This window comes from Rhynchophorus ferrugineus, unplaced genomic scaffold (genome assembly GCF_030347505.1).
Source record: "Rhynchophorus ferrugineus isolate W39M unplaced genomic scaffold, kcgeb_rfMv2 rfM2, whole genome shotgun sequence".
Lineage (NCBI taxonomy): Eukaryota > Metazoa > Arthropoda > Insecta > Coleoptera > Curculionidae > Rhynchophorus > Rhynchophorus ferrugineus.
The window spans coordinates 58932508-58957912 of NW_027472581.1; positions in this window are offsets into that span (position 1 = coordinate 58932508).

The following is a 25405-nucleotide window of genomic DNA, read 5'->3' on the forward strand; positions in this document are numbered from 1 at the left end:
CAATATTGGCTCTGCTTCTAACTTGGGCCGAATTGTAAAATGGCCTTATGAATTAGCGATTTCGTTGTAATTCACATTCCAAGTAATATTCAGCATGCTAATTACGTTGCCGATTGCCAAATTGCATTATCTCTTATAGTTTCCGAGATATGGACTATCGACATCTTGCAATATTGGCTCTGCTTCTAACTTGGGCCAGAATTGTAAAATGGTCTTATGAATTAGTGATTTCGTTGTAATTCACATTCCAAGTAATATTCGGCATGCTAATTACGTTGCCGATTGCCAAATTGCATTATCTCTTATAGTTTCCAAGATATGGACTATCGACATCTTGCAATATTGGCTCTGCTTCTAACTTGGGCCGAATTGTAAAATGGCCTTATGAATTAGCGATTTCGTTGTAATTCACATTCCAAGTAATATTCAGCATGCTAATAACGTTGCCGATTGCCAAATTGCATTATCTCTTATAGTTTCCGAGATATGGACCATCGATATTTTGCAATATTGGCTCTGCTTCTAACTTGGGATAGAATTGTAAAATGGCCTTATGAATTAGTGATTTCGTTGTAATTCACATTCCAAGTAATATTCGGCATGCTAATTACGTTGCCTATTGCCAAATTGCATTATCTCTTATAGTTTCCGAGATATGGGCAATCGAAATTTTACACCTTAGAGTCTGTTTCTAACTTGGGTCAAAATCGTAAAATGGTCTTATAAATTAGCGATTTCGCTCAAATTCACATTCCAAGTAATATTCGGCATGCTAATTACGTTGCCGATTGCCAAATTGCATTATTTTTTATAGTTTCCGAGATATGGACTATCGACATCTTGCAATATTGGCTCTGCTTCTAACTTGGGCCAGAATTGTAAAATGGCCTTATGAATTAGCGATTTCGTTTTAATTCACATTCCAAGTAATATTCGTCATGCTAATTACATTGCCGATTGCCAAATTGCATTATCTCTTATAGTTTCCGAGATATGGACTATCAACATTTTACAATATTGGCTCTGCTTCTAACTTGTGTCAAAATTGCAAAATGGTCTTATGAATTAGCGATTTCGCTCCAATTCATATTCTAAGTAATATTCGGCATGCTAATTACGTTGCCGATTGCCAAATTGCATTATCTCTTATAGTTTCCGAGATATGGGCAATCGAAATTTTACACCTTAGAGTCTGTTTCTAACTTGGGTCAAAATCGTAAAAGGGTCTTATGAATTAGCGATTTCGCTCAAATTCACATTCCAAGTAATATTCGTCATGCTAATTACATTGCCGATTGCCAAATTGCATTATCTCTTATAGTTTCCGAGATATGGACTATCAACATCTTGCAATATTGGCTCTTCTTCTAACTTGGGCCAGAATTGTAAAATGGCTTTATGAATTAGCGATTTCGTTGTAATTCACATTCCAAGTAATATTCGGCATGCTAATTACGTTGCCGATTGCCAAATTGCATTATCCCTTATAGTTTCCGAGATATGGACCATCGACATCTTGCAATATTGGCTCTGCCTCTAACTTGGGCCGGAATTGTAAAATGGTCTTATGAATTAGGATTTCGTTGTAATTCACATTCCAAGTAATATTCGGCATGCTAATTACGTTGCCGATTGCCAAATTGCATTATCTGTTATAGTTTCCAAGATATGGGCAATCGAAATTTTACACCTTAGAGTCTGTTTCTAACTTGGGTCAAAATCGTAAAATGGTGTTATGAATTAGCGATTTCGCTCAAAATCACATTCCAAGTAATATTCGTCATGCTAATTACATTGCCGATTGCCAAATTGCATTATTTCTTATAGTTTCCGAGATATGGACTATCAACATCTTGCAATATTGGCTCTGCTTCTAACTTGGGCCAGAATTGTAAAATGGCATTATGAATTAGCGATTTCGTTGTAATTCACATTCCAAGTAATATTCGGCATGCTAATTACGTTGCCGATTGCCAAATTGCATTATCTCTTATATTTTCCGAGATATGGACTATCAACATTTTACAATATTGGCTCTGCTTCTAACTTGTGTCAAAATTGCAAAATGGTCTTATGAATTAGCGATTTCGCTCCAATTCATATTCTAAGTAATATTCGGCATGCTAATTATGTTGCCGATTGCCAAATTGCATTATCTCTTATAGTTTCCGAGATATGGGCAATCGAAATTTTACACCTTAGAGTCTGTTTCTAACTTGGGTCAAAATCGTAAAATGGTCTTATGAATTAGCGATTTCGCTCAAATCCACATTCCAAGTAATATTCGGCATGCTAATTACGTTGCCGATTGCCAAATTGCATTATCTCTTATAGTTTCCGAGATATGGGCAATCGAAATTTTACACCTTAGAGTCTGTTTCTAACTTGGGTCAAAATCGTAAAATGGTCTTATGAATTAGCGATTTCGCTCAAATTCACATTCCAAGTAATATTCGTCATGCTAATTACATTGCCGATTGCCAAATTGCATTATCTCTTATAGTTTCCGAGATATGGACTATCAACATCTTGCAATATTGGCTCTGTTTCTAACTTGGGCCAGAATTGTAAAATGGCTTTATGAATTAGCGATTTCGTTGTAATTCACATTCCAAGTAATATTCGGCATGCTAATTACGTTGCCGATTGCCAAATTGCATTATCCCTTATAGTTTCCGAGATATGGACTATCGACATTTTACAATATTGGCTCTGCTTCTAACTTGGGTCAAAATTGTAAAATGGTCTTATGAATTAGCGATTTCGCTCCAATTCACATTCCAAGTAATATTCGGCATGCTAATTACGTTGCCGATTGCCAAATTGCATTATCTCTTATAGTTTCCGAGATATGGACTATCAACATTTTACAATATTGGCTCTGCTTCTAACTTGTGTCAAAATTGCAAAATGGTCTTATGAATTAGAGATTTCGCTCCAATTCATATTCTAAGTAATATTCGGCATGCTAATTACGTTGCCGATTGCCAAATTGCATTATCTCTTATAGTTTCCGAGATATGGGCAATCGAAATTTTACACCTTAGAGTCTGTTTCTAACTTGGGTCAAAATCGTAAAATGGTCTTATGAATTAGCGATTTCGCTCAAATTCACATTCCAAGTAATATTCGTCATGCTAATTACATTGCCGATTGCCAAATTGCATTATCTCTTATAGTTTCCGAGATATGGATTATCAGCATCTTGCAATATTGGCTCTGCTTCTAACTTGGGCCAGAATTGTAAAATGGCTTTATGAATTAGCAATTTCGTTGTAATTCACATTCCAAGTAATATTCGGCATGCTAATTACGTTGCCGATTGCCAAATTGCATTATCCCTTATAGTTTCCGAGATATGGACTATCGACATCTTGCAATATTGGCTCTGCCTCTAACTTGGGCCGGAATTGTAAAATTGTCTTATGAATTAGCGATTTCGTTGTAATTCACATTCCAAGTAATATTCGGCATGCTAATTACGTTGCCGATTGCCAAATTGCATTATCTCTTATAGTTTCCGAGATATGGGCAATCGAAATTTTACACCTTAGAGTCTGTTTCTAACTTGGGTCAAAATCTTAAAATGGTCTCATGAATTAGCGATTTCGCTCAAATTCACATTCCAAGTAATATTCGTCATGCTAATTACATTGCCGATTGCGAAATTGCATTATCTCTAATAGTTTCCGAGATATGGACTATCAACATTTTACAATATTGGCTCTGCTTCTAACTTGTGTCAAAATTGTAAAATGGTCTTATGAATTAGCGATTTCGCTCCAATTCATATTCTAAGTAATATTCGGCATGCTAATTACGTTGCCGATTGCCAAATTGCATTATCTCTTATAGTTTCCGAGATATGGACCATCGATATCTTGCAATATTGGCTCTGCTTCTAACTTGGGCCAGAATTGTAAAATGGTCTTATGAATTAGTGATTTCGTTGTAATTCACATTCCAAGTAATAGTCGGCATGCTAATTACGTTGCCGATAGCCAAATTGCATTATCTCTTATAGTTTCCAAGATATGGGCAATCGACATCTTGCAATATTGGCTCTTCTTCTAACTTGGGCCAGAATTGTAAAATGGCCTTATGAATTAGCGATTTCGTTTTAATTCACATTCCAAGTAATATGCGTCATGCTAATTACATTGCCGATTGCCAAATTGCATTATCTCTTATAGTTTCCGAGATATGGACTATCAACATCTTGCAATATTGGCTCTGCTTCTAACTTGGGCCAGAATTGTAAAATGGCTTTATGAATTAGCGATTTCGTTGTAATTCACATTCCAAGTAATATTCGGCATGCTAATTACGTTGCCGATTGCCAAATTGCATTATCCCTTATAGTTTCCGAGATATGGACCATCGACATCTTGCAATATTGGCTCTGCCTCTAACTTGGGCCGGAATTGTAAAATGGTCTTATGAATTAGCGATTTCGTTGTAATTCACATTCCAAGTAATATTCGGCATGCTAATTACGTTGCCGATTGCCAAATTGCATTATCTGTTATAGTTTCCGAGATATGGGCAATCGAAATTTTACACCTTAGAGTCTGTTTCTAACTTGGGTCAAAATCGTAAAATGGTCTTATGAATTAGCGATTTCGCTCAAATTCACATTCCAAGTAATATTCGTCATGCTAATTACATTGCCGATTGCCAAATTGCATTATCTCTTATAGTTTCCGAGATATGGACTATCAACATCTTGCAATATTGGCTCTGCCTCTAACTTGGGCCAGAATTGTAAAATGGCTTTATGAATTAGCGATTTGGTTGAAATTCACATTCCAAGTAATATTCGGCATGCTAATTACATTGCCAATTGCCAAATTGCATTATCCCTTATAGTTTCCGAGATATGGACTATCGACATCTTGCAATATTGGCTCTGCCTCTAACTTGGGCCGGAATTGTAAAATGGTCTTATGAATTAGCGATTTCGTTGTAATTCACATTCCAAGTAATATTCGGTATGCTAATTACGTTGCCGATTGCCAAATTGCATTATCTCTTATAGTTTCCGAGATATGGGCAATCGAAATTTTACACCTTAGAGTCTGTTTCTAACTTGGGTCAAAATCGTAAAATGGTCTTATGAATTAGCGATTTCGCTCAAATTCACATTCCAAGTAATATTCGTCATGCTAATTACATTGCCGATTGCCAAATTGCATTATCTCTTATAGTTTCCGAGATATGGGCAATCGAAATTTTACACCTTAGAGTCTGTTTCTAACTTGGGTCAAAATCGTAAAATGGTCTTATGAAATAGCGATTTCGCTCAAATTCACATTCCAAGTAATATTCGGCATGCTAATTACGTTGCCGATTGCCAAATTGCATTATCTCTTATAGTTTCCGAGATATGGGCAATCGAAATTTTACACCTTAGAGTCTGTTTCTAACTTGGGTCAAAATCGTAAAATGGTCTTATGAATTAGCGATTTCGCTCAAATTCACATTCCAAGTAATATTCGTCATGCTAATTACATTGCCGATTGCCAAATTGCATTATCTCTTATAGTTTCCGAGATATGGACTATCAACATCTTGCAATATTGGCTCTGCTTCTAACTTGGGCCAGAATTGTAAAATATCATTATGAATTAGCGATTTCGTTGTAATTCACATTCCAAGTAATATTCGGCATGCTAATTACGTTGCCGATTGCCAAATTGCATTATCTCTTATAGTTTCCGAGATATGGACTATCAACATTTTACAATATTGGCTCTGCTTCTAACTTGTGTCAAAATTGTAAAATGGTCTTATGAATTAGCGATTTCGCTCCAATTCATATTCTAAGTAATATTCGGCATGCTAATTACGTTGCCGATTGCCAAATTGCATTATCTCTAATAGTTTCCGAGATATGGACTATCGACACCTGACAATATTGGCTCTGCTTCTTACTTGGGCCAGAATTGTAAAATGGTCTTATGAATTAGCGATTTCATTCCAATTCACATTCCAAGTAATATTCGGCAAGCTAATTACGTTGCCGATTGCCAAATTGCATTATCTCTTATGGTTTCGGAGATATGGACTATCGACATCTTGCAATATTGGCTCTGCTTCTAACTTGGGCCGAATTGTAAAATGGCCTTATGAATTAGCGATTTCGTTGTAATTCACATTCCAAGTAATATTCAGCATGCTAATTACGTTGCCGATTGCCAAATTGCATTATCTCTTATAGTTTCCAAGATATGGACTATCGACATCTTGCAATATTGGCTCTGCTTCTAACTTGGGCCAGAATTGTAAAATGGCCTTATGAATTAGCGATTTCGTTGTAATTCACATTCCAAGTAATATTCGGCATGCCAATAACGTTGCCGATTGCCAAATTGCATTATCTCTTATAGTTTCCGAGATATGGACCATCGATATCTTGCAATATTGGCTCTGCTTCTAACTTGGGCCAGAATTGTAAAATGGTCTTATGAATTAGTGATTTCGTTGTAATTCACATTCCAAGTAATAGTCGGCATGCTAATTACGTTGCCGATAGCCAAATTGCATTATCTCTTATAGTTTCCGAGATATGGGCAATCGACATCTTGCAATATTGGCTCTTCTTCTAACTTGGGCCAGAATTGTAAAATGGCCTTATGAATTAGCGATTTCGTTTTAATTCACATTCCAAGTAATATGCGTCATGCTAATTACATTGCCGATTGCCAAATTGCATTATCTCTTATAGTTTCCGAGATATGGACTATCAACATCTTGCAATATTGGCTCTGCTTCTAACTTGGGCCAGAATTGTAAAATGGCTTTATGAATTAGCGATTTCGTTGTAATTCACATTCCAAGTAATATTCGGCATGCTAATTACGTTGCCGATTGCCAAATTGCATTATCCCTTATAGTTTCCGAGATATGGACCATCGACATCTTGCAATATTGGCTCTGCCTCTAACTTGGGCCGGAATTGTAAAATGGTCTTATGAATTAGCGATTTCGTTGTAATTCACATTCCAAGTAATATTCGGCATGCTAATTACGTTGCCGATTGCCAAATTGCATTATCTGTTATAGTTTCCGAGATATGGGCAATCGAAATTTTACACCTTAGAGTCTGTTTCTAACTTGGGTCAAAATCGTAAAATGGTCTTATGAATTAGCGATTTCGCTCAAATTCACATTCCAAGTAATATTCGTCATGCTAATTACATTGCCGATTGCCAAATTGCATTATCTCTTATAGTTTCCGAGATATGGACTATCAACATCTTGCAATATTGGCTCTGCTTCTAACTTGGGCCAGAATTGTAAAATGGCTTTATGAATTAGCGATTTGGTTGAAATTCACATTCCAAGTAATATTCGGCATGCTAATTACATTGCCGATTGCCAAATTGCATTATCTCTTATAGTTTCCGAGATACAGACTATCGACATTTTACAATATTGGCTCTGCTTCTAACTTGGGCCAGAATTGTAAAATGGCCTTATGAATTAGCGATTTCGTTGTAATTCACATTCCAAGTAATATTCGGCATGCTAATTACGTTGCCGATTGCCAAATTGCATTATCCCTTATAGTTTCCGAGATATGGACTATCGACATCTTGCAATATTGGCTCTGCCTCTAACTTGGGCCGGAATTGTAAAATGGACTTATGAATTAGCGATTTCGTTGTAATTCACATTCCAAGTAATATTCGGTATGCTAATTACGTTGCCGATTGCCAAATTGCATTATCCCTTATAGTTTCCGAGATATGGACTATCGACATCTTGCAATATTGGCTCTGCCTCTAACTTGGGCCGGAATTGTAAAATGGTCTTATGAATTAGCGATTTCGTTGTAATTCACATTCCAAGTAATATTCGGTATGCTAATTACGTTGCCGATTGCCAAATTGCATTATCTCTTATAGTTTCCGAGATATGGGCAATCGAAATTTTACACCTTAGAGTCTGTTTCTAACTTGGGTCAAAATCGTAAAATGGTCTTATGAATTAGCGATTTCGCTCAAATTCACATTCCAAGTAATATTCGTCATGCTAATTACATTGCCGATTGCCAAATTGCATTATCTCTTATAGTTTCCGAGATATGGGCAATCGAAATTTTACACCTTAGAGTCTGTTTCTAACTTGGGTCAAAATCGTAAAATGGTCTTATGAAATAGCGATTTCGCTCAAATTCACATTCCAAGTAATATTCGGCATGCTAATTACGTTGCCGATTGCCAAATTGCATTATCTCTTATAGTTTCCGAGATATGGGCAATCGAAATTTTACACCTTAGAGTCTGTTTCTAACTTGGGTCAAAATCGTAAAATGGTCTTATGAATTAGCGATTTCGCTCAAATTCACATTCCAAGTAATATTGGTCATGCTAATTACATTGCCGATTGCCAAATTGCATTATCTCTTATAGTTTCCGAGATATGGGCTATCAACATCTTGCAATATTGGCTCTGCTTCTAACTTGGGCCAGAATTGTTAAATGGCTTTATGAATTAGCGATTTCGTTGTAGTTCACATTCCAAGTAATATTCGGCATGCTAATTACATTGCCGATTGCCAAATTGCATTATCTCTTATAGTTTCCGAGATATGGGCTATCAACATCTTGCAATATTGGCTCTGCTTCTAACTTGGGCCAGAATTGTTAAATGGCTTTATGAATTAGCGATTTCGTTGTAATTCACATTCCAAGTAATATTCGGCATGCCAATTACGTTGCCGATTGCCAAATTGCATTATCCCTTATAGTTTCCGAGATATGGACTATCGACATCTTGCAATATTGGCTCTGCCTCTAACTTGGGCCGGAATTGTAAAATGGTCTTATGAATTAGCGATTTCGTGGTAATTCACATTCCAAGTAATATTCGGCATGCTAATTAAGTTGCCGATTGCCAAATTGCATTATCTGTTATAGCTTCCGAGATATGGGCAATCGAAATTTTACACCTTAGAGTCTGTTTCTAACTTGGGTCAAAATCGTAAAATGGTCTTATGAATTAGCGATTTCGCTCAAATTCACATTCCAAGTAATATTCGTCATGCTAATTACATTGCCGATTGCCAAATTGCATTATCACTTATAGTTTCCGAGATATAGACTATCGACATTTTACAATATTGGCTCTGCTTCTAACTTGGGCCAGAATTGTAAAATGGCCTTATGAATTAGCGATTTCGTTTTAATGCACATTCCAAGTAATATTCGTCATGCTAATTACATTGCCGATTGCCAGATTGCATTATCTCTTATAGTTTCCGAGATATGGATTATCAACATCTTGCAATATTATCTCTGCTTCTAACTTGGGCCAGAATTGTAAAATGGCTTTTTGAATTAGCGATTTGGTTGTAATTCACATTCCAAGTAATATTCGGCATGCTAATTACATTGCCGATTGCCAAATTGCATTATCTCTTATAGTTTCCGAGATATAGACTATCGACATTTTACAATATTGGCTCTGCTTCTAACTTGGGCCAGAATTGTAAAATGGCCTTATGAATTAGCGATTTCGTTTTAATGCACATTCCAAGTAATATTCGTCATGCTAATTACATTGCCGATTGCCAGATTGCATTATCTCTTATAGTTTCCGAGATATGGACTATCAACATCTTGCAATATTGGCTCTGCTTCTAACTTGGGCCAGAATTGTAAAATGGCTTTATGAATTAGCGATTTCGTTGTAATTCACATTCCAAGTAATATTCGGCATGCTAATTACGTTGCCGATTGCCAAATTGCATTATCCCTTATAGTTTCCGAGATATGGACTATCGACATCTTGCAATATTGGCTCTGCCTCTAACTTGATCCGGAATTGTAAAATGGTCTTATGAATTAGCGATTTCGTTGTAATTCACATTCCAAGTAATATTCGGATGCTAATTACGTTGCCGATTGCCAAATTGCATTATCCCTTATAGTTTCCGAGATATGGACTATCGACATCTTGCAATATTGGCTCTGCCTCTAACTTGGGCCGGAATTGTAAAATGGTCTTATGAATTAGCGATTTCGTTGTAATTCACATTCCAAGTAATATTCGGCATGCTAATTACGTTGCCGATTGCCAAATTGCATTATCTCTTATAGTTTCCGAGATATGGGCAATCGAAATTTTACACCTTAGAGTCTGTTTCTAACTTGGGTCAAAATCTTAAAATGGTCTCATGAATTAGCGATTTCGCTCAAATTCACATTCCAAGTAATATTCGTCATGCTAATTACATTGCCGATTGCCAAATTGCATTATCTCTAATAGTTTCCGAGATATGGACTCTCGACACCTGACAATATTGGCTCTGCTTCTTACTTGGGCCAGAATTGTAAAATGGTCTTATGAATTAGCGATTTTATTCCAATTCACATTCCAAGTAATATTCGGCAAGCTAATTACGTTGCCGATTGCCAAATTGCATTATCTCTCATGGTTTCGGAGATATGGACTATCGACATCTTGCAATATTGGCTCTGCTTCTAACTTGGGCCGAATTGTAAAATGGCCTTATGAATTAGCGATTTCGTTGTAATTCACATTCCAAGTAATATTCAGCATGCTAATTACGTTGCCGATTGCCAAATTGCATTATCTCTTATTGTTTCCGAGATATGGAATATCGACATCTTGCAATATTGGCTCTGCTTCTAACTTGGGCCAGAATTGTAAAATGGTCTTATGAATTAGTGATTTCGTTGTAATTCACATTCCAAGTAATATTCGGCATGCTAATTACGTTGCCGATTGCCAAATTGCATTATCTCTTATAGTTTCCAAGATATGGACTATCGACATCTTGCAATATTGGCTCTGCTTCTAACTTGGGCCGAATTGTAAAATGGCCTTATGAATTAGCGATTTCGTTGTAATTCACATTCCAAGTAATATTCGTCATGCTAATTACATTGCCGATTGCCAGATTGCATTATCTCTTATAGTTTCCGAGATATGGATTATCAACATCTTGCAATATTATCTCTGCTTCTAACTTGGGCCAGAATTGTAAAATGGCTTTTTGAATTAGCGATTTGGTTGTAATTCACATTCCAAGTAATATTCGGCATGCTAATTACATTGCCGATTGCCAAATTGCATTATCTCTTATAGTTTCCGAGATATAGACTATCGACATTTTACAATATTGGCTCTGCTTCTAACTTGGGCCAGAATTGTAAAATGGCCTTATGAATTAGCGATTTCGTTTTAATGCACATTCCAAGTAATATTCGTCATGCTAATTACATTGCCGATTGCCAGATTGCATTATCTCTTATAGTTTCCGAGATATGGACTATCAACATCTTGCAATATTGGCTCTGCTTCTAACTTGGGCCAGAATTGTAAAATGGCTTTATGAATTAGCGATTTCGTTGTAATTCACATTCCAAGTAATATTCGGCATGCTAACTACGTTGCCGATTGCCAAATTGCATTATCCCTTATAGTTTCCGAGATATGGACTATCGACATTTTACAATATTGGCTCTGCTTCTAACTTGGGCCAGAATTGTAAAATAGCTTTATGAATTAGCGATTTCGTTGTAATTCACATTCCAAGTAATATTCGGCATGCTAATTACGTTGCCGATTGCCAAATTGCATTATCCCTTATAGTTTCCGAGATATGGACTATCGACATTTTACAATATTGGCTCTGCTTCTAACTTGGGTCAAAATTGTAAAATGGTCTTATGAATTAGCGATTTCGCTCCAATTCACATTCCAAGTAATATTCGGCATGCTAATTACGTTGCCGATTGCCAAATTGCATTATCTCTTATAGTTTCCGAGATATGGACTATCAACATTTTACAATATTGGCTCTGCTTCTAACTTGTGTCAAAATTGCAAAATGGTCTTATGAATTAGAGATTTCGCTCCAATTCATATTCTAAGTAATATTCGGCATGCTAATTACGTTGCCGATTGCCAAATTGCATTATCTCTTATAGTTTCCGAGATATGGGCAATCGAAATTTTACACCTTAGAGTCTGTTTCTAACTTGGGTCAAAATCGTAAAATGGTCTTATGAATTAGCGATTTCGCTCAAATTCACATTCCAAGTAATATTCGTCATGCTAATTACATTGCCGATTGCCAAATTGCATTATCTCTTATAGTTTCCGAGATATGGATTATCAACATCTTGCAATATTGGCTCTGCTTCTAACTTTGGCCAGAATTGTAAAGTGGCTTTATGAATTAGCAATTTCGTTGTAATTCACATTCCAAGTAATATTCGGCATGCTAATTACGTTGCCGATTGCCAAATTGCATTATCCCTTATAGTTTCCGAGATATGGACTATCGACATCTTGCAATATTGGCTCTGCCTCTAACTTGGGCCGGAATTGTAAAATGGTCTTATGAATTAGCGATTTCGTTGTAATTCACATTCCAAGTAATATTCGGCATGCTAATTACGTTGCCGATTGCCAAATTGCATTATCTCTTATAGTTTCCGAGATATGGGCAATCGAAATTTTACACCTTAGAGTCTGTTTCTAACTTGGGTCAAAATCTTAAAATGGTCTCATGAATTAGCGATTTCGCTCAAATTCACATTCCAAGTAATATTCGTCATGCTAATTACATTGCCGATTGCCAAATTGCATTATCTCTAATAGTTTCCGAGATATGGACTCTCGACACCTGACAATATTGGCTCTGCTTCTTACTTGGGCCAGAATTGTAAAATGGTCTTATGAATTAGCGATTTTATTCCAATTCACATTCCAAGTAATATTCGGCAAGCTAATTACGTTGCCGATTGCCAAATTGCATTATCTCTTATGGTTTCGGAGATATGGACTATCGACATCTTGCAATATTGGCTCTGCTTCTAACTTGGGCCGAATTGTAAAATGGCCTTATGAATTAGCGATTTCGTTGTAATTCACATTCCAAGTAATATTCAGCATGCTAATTACGTTGCCGATTGCCAAATTGCATTATCTCTTATTGTTTCCGAGATATGGACTATCGACATCTTGCAATATTGGCTCTGCTTCTAACTTGGGCCAGAATTGTAAAATGGTCTTATGAATTAGTGATTTCGTTGTAATTCACATTCCAAGTAATATTCGGCATGCTAATTACGTTGCCGATTGCCAAATTGCATTATCTCTTATAGTTTCCAAGATATGGACTATCGACATCTTGCAATATTGGCTCTGCTTCTAACTTGGGCCGAATTGTAAAATGGCCTTATGAATTAGCGATTTCGTTGTAATTCACATTCCAAGTAATATTCAGCATGCTAATAACGTTGCTGATTGCCAAATTGCATTATCTCTTATAGTTTCCGAGATATGGACCATCGATATCTTGCAATATTGGCTCTGCTTCTAACTTGGGATAGAATTGTAAAATGGCCTTATGAATTAGTGATTTCGTTGTAATTCACATTCCAAGTAATATTCGGCATGCTAATTACGTTGCCTATTGCCAAATTGCATTATCTCTTATAGTTTCCGAGATATGGGCAATCGAAATTTTACACCTTAGAGTCTGTTTCTAACTTGGGTCAAAATCGTAAAATGGTCTTATAAATTAGCGATTTCGCTCAAATTCACATTCCAAGTAATATTCGGCATGCTAATTACGTTGCCGATTGCCAAATTGCATTATTTCTTATAGTTTCCGAGATATGGACTATCGACATCTTGCAATATTGGCTCTGCTTCTAACTTGGGCCAGAATTGTAAAATGGCCTTATGAATTAGCGATTTCGTTTTAATTCACATTCCAAGTAATATTCGTCATGCTAATTACATTGCCGATTGCCAAATTGCATTATCTCTTATAGTTTCCGAGATATGGACTATCAACATTTTACAATATTGGCTATGCTTCTAACTTGTGTCAAAATTGCAAAATGGTCTTATGAATTAGCGATTTCGCTCCAATTCATATTCTAAGTAATATTCGGCATGCTAATTACGTTGCCGATTGCCAAATTGCATTATCTCTTATAGTTTCCGAGATATGGGCAATCGAAATTTTACACCTTAGAGTCTGTTTCTAACTTGGGTCAAAATCGTAAAAGGGTCTTATGAATTAGCGATTTCGCTCAAATTCACATTCCAAGTAATATTCGTCATGCTAATTACATTGCCGATTGCCAAATTGCATTATCTCTTATAGTTTCCGAGATATGGACTATCAACATCTTGCAATATTGGCTCTGCTTCTAATTTGGGCCAGAATTGTAAAATGGCTTTATGAATTAGCGATTTCGTTGTAATTCACATTCCAAGTAATATTCGGCATGCTAATTACGTTGCCGATTGCCAAATTGCATTATCCCTTATAGTTTCCGAGATATGGACTATCGACATCTTGCAATATTGGCTCTGCCTCTAACTTGGGCCGGAATTGTAAAATGGTCTTATGAATTAGCGATTTCGTTGTAATTCACATTCCAAGTAATATTCGGCATGCTAATTACGTTGCCGATTGCCAAATTGCATTATCTCTTATAGTTTCCGAGATATGGGCAATCGAAATTTTACACCTTAGAGTCTGTTTCTAACTTGGGTCAAAATCTTAAAATGGTCTCATGAATTAGCGATTTCGCTCAAATTCACATTCCAAGTAATATTCGTCATGCTAATTACATTGCCGATTGCCAAAATGCATTATCTCTAATAGTTTCCGAGATATGGACTCTCGACACCTGACAATATTGGCTCTGCTTCTTACTTGGGCCAGAATTGTAAAATGGCCTTATGAATTAGCGATTTCATTCCAATTCACATTCCAAGTAATATTCGGCAAGCTAATTACGTTGCCGATTGCCAAATTGCATTATCTCTTATGGTTTCGGAGATATGGACTATCGACATCTTGCAATATTGGCTCTGCTTCTAACTTGGGCCGAATTGTAAAATGGCCTTATGAATTAGCGATTTCGTTGTAATTCACATTCCAAGTAATATTCAGCATGCTAATTACGTTGCCGATTGCCAAATTGCATTATCTCTTATAGTTTCCGAGATATGGACTATCGACATCTTGCAATATTGGCTCTGCTTCTAACTTGGGCCAGAATTGTAAAATGGTCTTATGAATTAGCGATTTCGTTGTAATTCACATTCCAAGTAATATTCGGCATGCTAATTACGTTTCCGATTGCCAAATTGCATTATCTCTTATAGTTTCCAAGATATGGACTATCGACATCTTGCAATATTGGCTCTGCTTCTAACTTGGGCCGAATTGTAAAATGGCCTTATGAATTCGCGATTTCGTTGTAATTCACATTCCAAGTAATATTCAGCATGCTAATAACGTTGCCGATTGCCAAATTGCATTATCTCTTATAGTTTCCGAGATATGGACCATCGATATCTTGCAATATTGGCTCTGCTTCTAACTTGGGCCAGAATTGTAAAATGGCCTTATGAATTAGTGATTTCGTTGTAATTCACATTCCAAGTAATATTCGGCATGCTAATTACGTTGCCGATAGCCAAATTGCATTATCTCTTATAGTTTCCGAGATATGGGCAATCGAAATTTTACACCTTAGAGTCTGTTTCTAACTTGGGTTAAAATTTTAAAATGGTCTCATGAATTAGCGATTTCGCTCCAATTCACATTCCAAGTAATATTCGGCATGCTAATAACGTTGCCGATTGCCAAATTGCATTATCTCTTATAGTTTCCGAGATATGGACCATCGATATCTTGCAATATTGGCTCTGCTTCTAACTTGGGCCAGAATTGTAAAATGGCCTTATGAATTAGTGATTTCGTTGTAATTCACATTCCAAGTAATATTCGGCATGCTAATTACGTTGCCGATTGCCAAATTGCATTATCTCTTATAGTTTCCGAGATATGGGCAATCGAAATTTTACACCTTATAGTCTGTTTCTAACTTGGGTCAAAATCGTAAAATGGTCTTATAAATTAGCGATTTCGCTCAAATTCACATTCCAAGTAATATTCGGCATGCTAATTACGTTGCCGATTGCCAAATTGCATTATTTCTTATAGTTTCCGAGATATGGACTATCAACATCTAGCAATATTGGCTCTGCTTCTAACTTGGGCCAGAATTGTAAAATGGCCTTATGAATTAGCGATTTCGTTTTAATTCACATTCCAAGTAATATTCGTCATGCTAATTGCATTGCCGATTGCCAAATTGCATTATCTCTTATAGTTTCCGAGATATGGACTATCAACATCTTGCAATATTGGCTCTGCTTCTAACTTGGGCCAGAATTGTAAAATGGCTTTATGAATTAGCGATTTCGTTGTAATTCACATTCCAAGTAATATTCGGCATGCTAATTACGTTGCCGATTGCCAAATTGCATTATCTCTTATAGTTTCCGAGATATGGGCAATCGAAATTTTACACCTTAGAGTCTGTTTCTAACTTGGGTCAAAATCTTAAAATGGTCTCATGAATTAGCGATTTCGCTCAAATTCACATTCCAAGTAATATTCGTCATGCTAATTACATTGCCGATTGCCAAATTGCATTATCTCTAATAGTTTCCGAGATATGGACTCTCGACACCTGACAATATTGGCTCTGCTTCTTACTTGGGCCAGAATTGTAAAATGGTCTTATGAATTAGCGATTTCATTCCAATTCACATTCCAAGTAATATTCGGCAAGCTAATTACGTTGCCGATTGCCAAATTGCATTATCTCTTATGGTTTCGGAGATATGGACTATCGACATCTTGCAATATTGGCTCTGCTTCTAACTTGGGCCGAATTGTAAAATGGCCTTATGAATTAGCGATTTCGTTGTAATTCACATTCCAAGTAATATTCAGCATGCTAATTACGTTGCCGATTGCCAAATTGCATTATCTCTTATAGTTTCCGAGATATGGACTATCGACATCTTGCAATATTGGCTCTGCTTCTAACTTGGGCCAGAATTGTAAAATGGTCTTATGAATTAGTGATTTCGTTGTAATTCACATTCCAAGTAATATTCGGCATGCTAATTACGTTGCCGATTGCCAAATTGCATTATCTCTTATAGTTTCCAAGATATGGACTATCGACATCTTGCAATATTGGCTCTGCTTCTAACTTGATCCGAATTGTAAAATGGCCTTATGAATTCGCGATTTCGTTGTAATTCACATTCCAAGTAATATTCGGCATGCTAATTACGTTGCCGATTGCCAAATTGCATTATCTCTTATAGTTTCCGAGATATGGGCAATCGAAATTTTACACCTTAGAGTCTGTTTCTAACTTGGGTCAAAATCGTAAAATGGTCTTATAAATTAGTGATTTCGCTCAAATTCACATTCCAAGTAATATTCGGCATGCTAATTACGTTGCCGATTGCCAAATTGCATTATTTCTTATAGTTTCCGAGATATGGACTATCGACGTCTTGCAATATTGGCTCTGCTTCTAACTTGGGCCAGAATTGTAAAATGGCCTTATGAATTAGCGATTTCGTTTTAATTCACATTCCAAGTAATATTCGTCATGCTAATTACGTTGCCGATTGCCAAATTGCATTATCTCTTATAGTTTCCGAGATATGGACTATCAACATCTTGCAATATTGGCTCTGCTTCTAACTTGGGCCAGAATTGTAAAATGGCTTTATGAATTAGCGATTTCGTTGTAATTCACATTCCAAGTAATATTCGGCATGCTAATTACGTTGCCGATTGCCAAATTGCATTATCTGTTATAGTTTCCAAGATATGGGCAATCGAAATTTTACACCTTAGAGTCTGTTTCTAACTTGGGTCAAAATCGTAAAATGGTCTTATGAATTAGCGATTTCGCTCAAATTCACATTCCAAGTAATATTCGTCATGCTAATTACATTGCCGATTGCCAAATTGCATTATCTCTTATAGTTTCCGAGATATGGACTATCAACATCTTGCAATATTGGCTCTGCTTCTAACTTGGGCCAGAATTGTAAAATATCATTATGAATTAGCGATTTCGTTGTAATTCACATTCCAAGTAATATTCGGCATGCTAATTACGTTGCCGATTGCCAAATTGCATTATCTCTTATAGTTTCCGAGATATGGACTATCAACATTTTACAATATTGGCTCTGCTTCTAACTTGTGTCAAAATTGTAAAATGGTCTTATGAATTAGCGATTTCGCTCCAATTCATATTCTAAGTAATATTCGGCATGCTAATTACGTTGCCGATTGCCAAATTGCATTATCTCTAATAGTTTCCGAGATATGGACTATCGACACCTGACAATATTGGTTCTGCTTCTTACTTGGGCCAGAATTGTAAAATGGTCTTATGAATTAGCGATTTCATTCCAATTCACATTCCAAGTAATATTCGGCAAGCTAATTACGTTGCCGATTGCCAAATTGCATTATCTCTTATGGTTTCGGAGATATGGACTATCGACATCTTGCAATATTGGCTCTGCTTCTAACTTGGGCCGAATTGTAAAATGGCCTTATGAATTAGCGATTTCGTTGTAATTCACATTCCAAGTAATATTCAGCATGCTAATTACGTTGCCGATTGCCAAATTGCATTATCTCTTATAGTTTCCAAGATATGGACTATCGACATCTTGCAATATTGGCTCTGCTTCTAACTTGGGCCAGAATTGTAAAATGGCCTTATGAATTAGCGATTTCGTTGTAATTCACATTCCAAGTAATATTCGGCATGCCAATAACGTTGCCGATTGCCAAATTGCATTATCTCTTATAGTTTCCGAGATATGGACCATCGACATCTTGCAATATTGGCTCTGCTTCTAACTTGGGCCGAATTGTAAAATGGCCTTATGAATTAGTGATTTCGTTGTAATTCACATTCCAAGTAATATTCGGCATGCTAATTACGTTGTCGATTGCCAAATTGCATTATTTCTTATAGGTTCCGAGATATGGACTATCGACATCCTGCAATATTGGCTCTGCTTCTAACTTGGGTCAAAATTGTAAAATGGTCTTATGAATTAGCGATTTCGCTCCAATTCACATTCCAAGTAATAGTCGGCATGCTAATTACGTTGCCGATAGCCAAATTGCATTATCTCTTATAGTTTCCGAGATATGGGCAATCGACATCTTGCAATATTGGCTCTTCTTCTAACTTGGGCCAGAATTGTAAAATGGCCTTATGAATTAGCGATTTCGTTTTAATTCACATTCCAAGTAATATGCGTCATGCTAATTACATTGCCGATTGCCAAATTGCATTATCTCTTATAGTTTCCGAGATATGGACTATCAACATCTTGCAATATTGGCTCTGCTTCTAACTTGGGCCAGAATTGTAAAATGGCTTTATGAATTAGCGATTTCGTTGTAATTCACATTCCAAGTAATATTCGGCATGCTAATTACGTTGCCGATTGCCAAATTGCATTATCCCTTATAGTTTCCGAGATATGGACCATCGACATCTTGCAATATTGGCTCTGCCTCTAACTTGGGCCGGAATTGTAAAATGGTCTTATGAATTAGCGATTTCGTTGTAATTCACATTCCAAGTAATATTCGGCATGCTAATTACGTTTCCGATTGCCAAATTGCATTATCTCTTATAGTTTCCGAGATATGGACCATCGATATCTTGCAATATTGGCTCTGCTTCTAACTTGGGCCAGAATTGTAAAATGGCCTTATGAATTAGTGATTTCGTTGTAATTCACATTCCAAGTAATATTCGGCATGCTAATTACGTTGCCGATTGCCAAATTGCATTATCTCTTATAGTTTCCGAGATATGGGCAATCGAAATTTTACACCTTAGAGTCTGTTTCTAACTTGGGTTAAAATTTTAAAATGGTCTCATGAATTAGCGATTTCGCTCCAATTCACATTCCAAGTAATATTCGGCATGCTAATAACGTTGCCGATTGCCAAATTGCATTATCTCTTATAGTTTCCGAGATATGGACCATCGATATCTTGCAATATTGGCTCTGCTTCTAACTTGGGCCAGAATTGTAAAATGGCCTTATGAATTAGTGATTTCGTTGTAATTCACATTCCAAGTAATATTCGGCATGCTAATTACGTTGCCGATTGCCAAATTGCATTATCTCTTATAGTTTCCGAGATATGGGCAATCGAAATTTTACACCTTATAGTCTGTTTCTAACTTGGGTCAAAATCGTAAAATGGTCTTATAAATTAGCGATTTCGCTCAAATTCACATTCCAAGTAATATTCGGCATGCTAATTACGTTGCCGATTGCCAAATTGCATTATTTCTTATAGTTTCCGAGATATGGACTATCAACATCTAGCAATATTGGCTCTGCTTCTAACTTGGGCCAGAATTGTAAAATGGCCTTATGAATTAGCGATTTCGTTTTAATTCACATTCCAAGTAATATTCGTCATGCTAATTACATTGCCGATTGCCAAATTGCATTATCTCTTATAGTTTCCGAGATATGGACTATCAACATCTTGCAATATTGGCTCTGCTTCTAACTTGGGCCAGAATTGTAAAATGGCTTTATGAATTAGCGATTTCGTTGTAATTCACATTCCAAGTAATATTCGGCATGCTAATTACGTTGCCGATTGCCAAATTGCATTATCTCTTATAGTTTCCGAGATATGGGCAATCGAAATTTTACACCTTAGAGTCTGTTTCTAACTTGGGTCAAAATCTTAAAATGGTCTCATGAATTAGCGATTTCGCTCAAATTCACATTCCAAGTAATATTCGTCATGCTAATTACATTGCCGATTGCCAAATTGCATTATCTCTAATAGTTTCCGAGATATGGACTCTCGACACCTGACAATATTGGCTCTGCTTCTTACTTGGGCCAGAATTGTAAAATGGTCTTATGAATTAGCGATTTCATTCCAATTCACATTCCAAGTAATATTCGGCAAGCTAATTACGTTGCCGATTGCCAAATTGCATTATCTCTTATGGTTTCGGAGATATGGACTATCGACATCTTGCAATATTGGCTCTGCTTCTAACTTGGGCCGAATTGTAAAATGGCCTTATGAATTAGCGATTTCGTTGTAATTCACATTCCAAGTAATATTCAGCATGCTAATTACGTTGCCGATTGCCAAATTGCATTATCTCTTATAGTTTCCGAGATATGGACTATCGACATCTTGCAATATTGGCTCTGCTTCTAACTTGGGCCAGAATTGTAAAATGGTCTTATGAATTAGTGATTTCGTTGTAATTCACATTCCAAGTAATATTCGGCATGCTAATTACGTTGCCGATTGCCAAATTGCATTATCTCTTATAGTTTCCAAGATATGGACTATCGACATCTTGCAATATTGGCTCTGCTTCTAACTTGATCCGAATTGTAAAATGGCCTTATGAATTCGCGATTTCGTTGTAATTCACATTCCAAGTAATATTCGGCATGCTAATTACGTTGCCGATTGCCAAATTGCATTATCTCTTATAGTTTCCGAGATATGGGCAATCGAAATTTTACACCTTAGAGTCTGTTTCTAACTTGGGTCAAAATCGTAAAATGGTCTTATAAATTAGTGATTTCGCTCAAATTCACATTCCAAGTAATATTCGGCATGCTAATTACGTTGCCGATTGCCAAATTGCATTATTTCTTATAGTTTCCGAGATATGGACTATCGACGTCTTGCAATATTGGCTCTGCTTCTAACTTGGGCCAGAATTGTAAAATGGCCTTATGAATTAGCGATTTCGTTTTAATTCACATTCCAAGTAATATTCGTCATGCTAATTACGTTGCCGATTGCCAAATTGCATTATCTCTTATAGTTTCCGAGATATGGACTATCAACATCTTGCAATATTGGCTCTGCTTCTAACTTGGGCCAGAATTGTAAAATGGCTTTATGAATTAGCGATTTCGTTGTAATTCACATTCCAAGTAATATTCGGCATGCTAATTACGTTGCCGATTGCCAAATTGCATTATCTGTTATAGTTTCCAAGATATGGGCAATCGAAATTTTACACCTTAGAGTCTGTTTCTAACTTGGGTCAAAATCGTAAAATGGTCTTATGAATTAGCGATTTCGCTCAAATTCACATTCCAAGTAATATTCGTCATGCTAATTACATTGCCGATTGCCAAATTGCATTATCTCTTATAGTTTCCGAGATATGGACTATCAACATCTTGCAATATTGGCTCTGCTTCTAACTTGGGCCAGAATTGTAAAATATCATTATGAATTAGCGATTTCGTTGTAATTCACATTCCAAGTAATATTCGGCATGCTAATTACGTTGCCGATTGCCAAATTGCATTATCTCTTATAGTTTCCGAGATATGGACTATCAACATTTTACAATATTGGCTCTGCTTCTAACTTGTGTCAAAATTGTAAAATGGTCTTATGAATTAGCGATTTCGCTCCAATTCATATTCTAAGTAATATTCGGCATGCTAATTACGTTGCCGATTGCCAAATTGCATTATCTCTAATAGTTTCCGAGATATGGACTATCGACACCTGACAATATTGGTTCTGCTTCTTACTTGGGCCAGAATTGTAAAATGGTCTTATGAATTAGCGATTTCATTCCAATTCACATTCCAAGTAATATTCGGCAAGCTAATTACGTTGCCGATTGCCAAATTGCATTATCTCTTATGGTTTCGGAGATATGGACTATCGACATCTTGCAATATTGGCTCTGCTTCTAACTTGGGCTGAATTGTAAAATGGCCTTATGAATTAGCGATTTCGTTGTAATTCACATTCCAAGTAATATTCAGCATGCTAATTACGTTGCCGATTGCCAAATTGCATTATCTCTTATAGTTTCCAAGATATGGACTATCGACATCTTGCAATATTGGCTCTGCTTCTAACTTGGGCCAGAATTGTAAAATGGCCTTATGAATTAGCGATTTCGTTGTAATTCACATTCCAAGTAATATTCGGCATGCCAATAACGTTGCCGATTGCCAAATTGCATTATCTCTTATAGTTTCCGAGATATGGACCATCGACATCTTGCAATATTGGCTCTGCTTCTAACTTGGGCCGAATTGTAAAATGGCCTTATGAATTAGTGATTTCGTTGTAATTCACATTCCAAGTAATATTCGGCATGCTAATTACGTTGTCGATTGCCAAATTGCATTATTTCTTATAGGTTCCGAGATATGGACTATCGACATCCTGCAATATTGGCTCTGCTTCTAACTTGGGTCAAAATTGTAAAATGGTCTTATGAATTAGCGATTTCGCTCCAATTCACATTCCAAGTAATAGTCGGCATGCTAATTACGTTGCCGATAGCCAAATTGCATTATCTCTTATAGTTTCCGAGATATGGGCAATCGACATCTTGCAATATTGGCTCTTCTTCTAACTTGGGCCAGAATTGTAAAATGGCCTTATGAATTAGCGATTTCGTTTTAATTCACATTCCAAGTAATATGCGTCATGCTAATTACATTGCCGATTGCCAAATTGCATTATCTCTTATAGTTTCCGAGATATGGACTATCAACATCTTGCAATATTGGCTCTGCTTCTAACTTGGGCCAGAATTGTAAAATGGCTTTATGAATTAGCGATTTCGTTGTAATTCACATTCCAAGTAATATTCGGCATGCTAATTACGTTGCCGATTGCCAAATTGCATTATCCCTTATAGTTTCCGAGATATGGACCATCGACATCTTGCAATATTGGCTCTGCCTCTAACTTGGGCCGGAATTGTAAAATGGTCTTATGAATTAGCGATTTCGTTGTAATTCACATTCCAAGTAATATTCGGCATGCTAATTACGTTGCCGATTGCCAAATTGCATTATCTGTTATAGTTTCCGAGATATGGGCAATCGAAATTTTACACCTTAGAGTCTGTTTCTAACTTGGGTCAAAATCGTAAAATGGTCTTATGAATTAGCGATTTCGCTCAAATTCACATTCCAAGTAATATTCGTCATGCTAATTACATTGCCGATTGCCAAATTGCATTATCTCTTATAGTTTCCGAGATATGGACTATCAACCTCTTGCAATATTGGCTCTGCTTCTAACTTGGGCCAGAATTGTAAAATGGCTTTATGAATTAGCGATTTGGTTGAAATTCACATTCCAAGTAATATTCGGCATGCTAATTACATTGCCGATTGCCAAATTGCATTATCTCTTATAGTTTCCGAGATACAGACTATCGACATTTTACAATATTGGCTCTGCTTCTAACTTGGGCCAGAATTGTAAAATGGCCTTATGAATTAGCGATTTCGTTGTAATTCACATTCCAAGTAATATTCGGCATGCTAATTACGTTGCCGATTGCCAAATTGCATTATCCCTTATAGTTTCCGAGATATGGACTATCGACATCTTGCAATATTGGCTCTGCCTCTAACTTGGGCCGGAATTGTAAAATGGTCTTATGAATTAGCGATTTCGTTGTAATTCACATTCCAAGTAATATTCGGTATGCTAATTACGTTGCCGATTGCCAAATTGCATTATCCCTTATAGTTTCCGAAATATGGACTATCGACATCTTGCAATATTGGCTCTGCCTCTAACTTGGGCCGGAATTGTAAAATGGTCTTATGAATTAGCGATTTCGTTGTAATTCACATTCCAAGTAATATTCGGTATGCTAATTACGTTGCCGATTGCCAAATTGCATTATCTCTTATAGTTTCCGAGATATGTGCAATCGAAATTTTACACCTTAGAGTCTGTTTCTAACTTGGGTCAAAATCGTAAAATGGTCTTATGAATTAGCGATTTCGCTCAAATTCACATTCCAAGTAATATTCGTCATGCTAATTACATTGCCGATTGCCAAATTGCATTATCTCTTATAGTTTCCGAGATATGGGCAATCGAAATTTTACACCTTAGAGTCTGTTTCTAACTTGGGTCAAAATCGTAAAATGGTCTTATGAAATAGCGATTTCGCTCAAATTCACATTCCAAGTAATATTCGGCATGCTAATTACGTTGCCGATTGCCAAATTGCATTATCCCTTATAGTTTCCGAAATATGGACTATCGACATCTTGCAATATTGGCTCTGCCTCTAACTTGATCCGGAATTGTAAAATGGTCTTATGAATTAGCGATTTCGTTGTAATTCACATTCCAAGTAATATTCGGATGCTAATTACGTTGCCGATTGCCAAATTGCATTATCCCTTATAGTTTCCGAGATATGGACTATCGACATCTTGCAATATTGGCTCTGCCTCTAACTCGGGCCGGAATTGTAAAATGGTCTTATGAATTAGCGATTTCGTTGTAATTCACATTCCAAGTAATATTCGGCATGCTAATTACGTTGCCGATTGCCAAATTGCATTATCTGTTATAGTTTCCGAGATATGGGCAATCGAAATTTTGCACCTTAGAGTCGGTTTCTAACTTGGGTCAAAATCGTAAAATGGTCTTATGAATTAGCGATTTCGCTCAAATTCA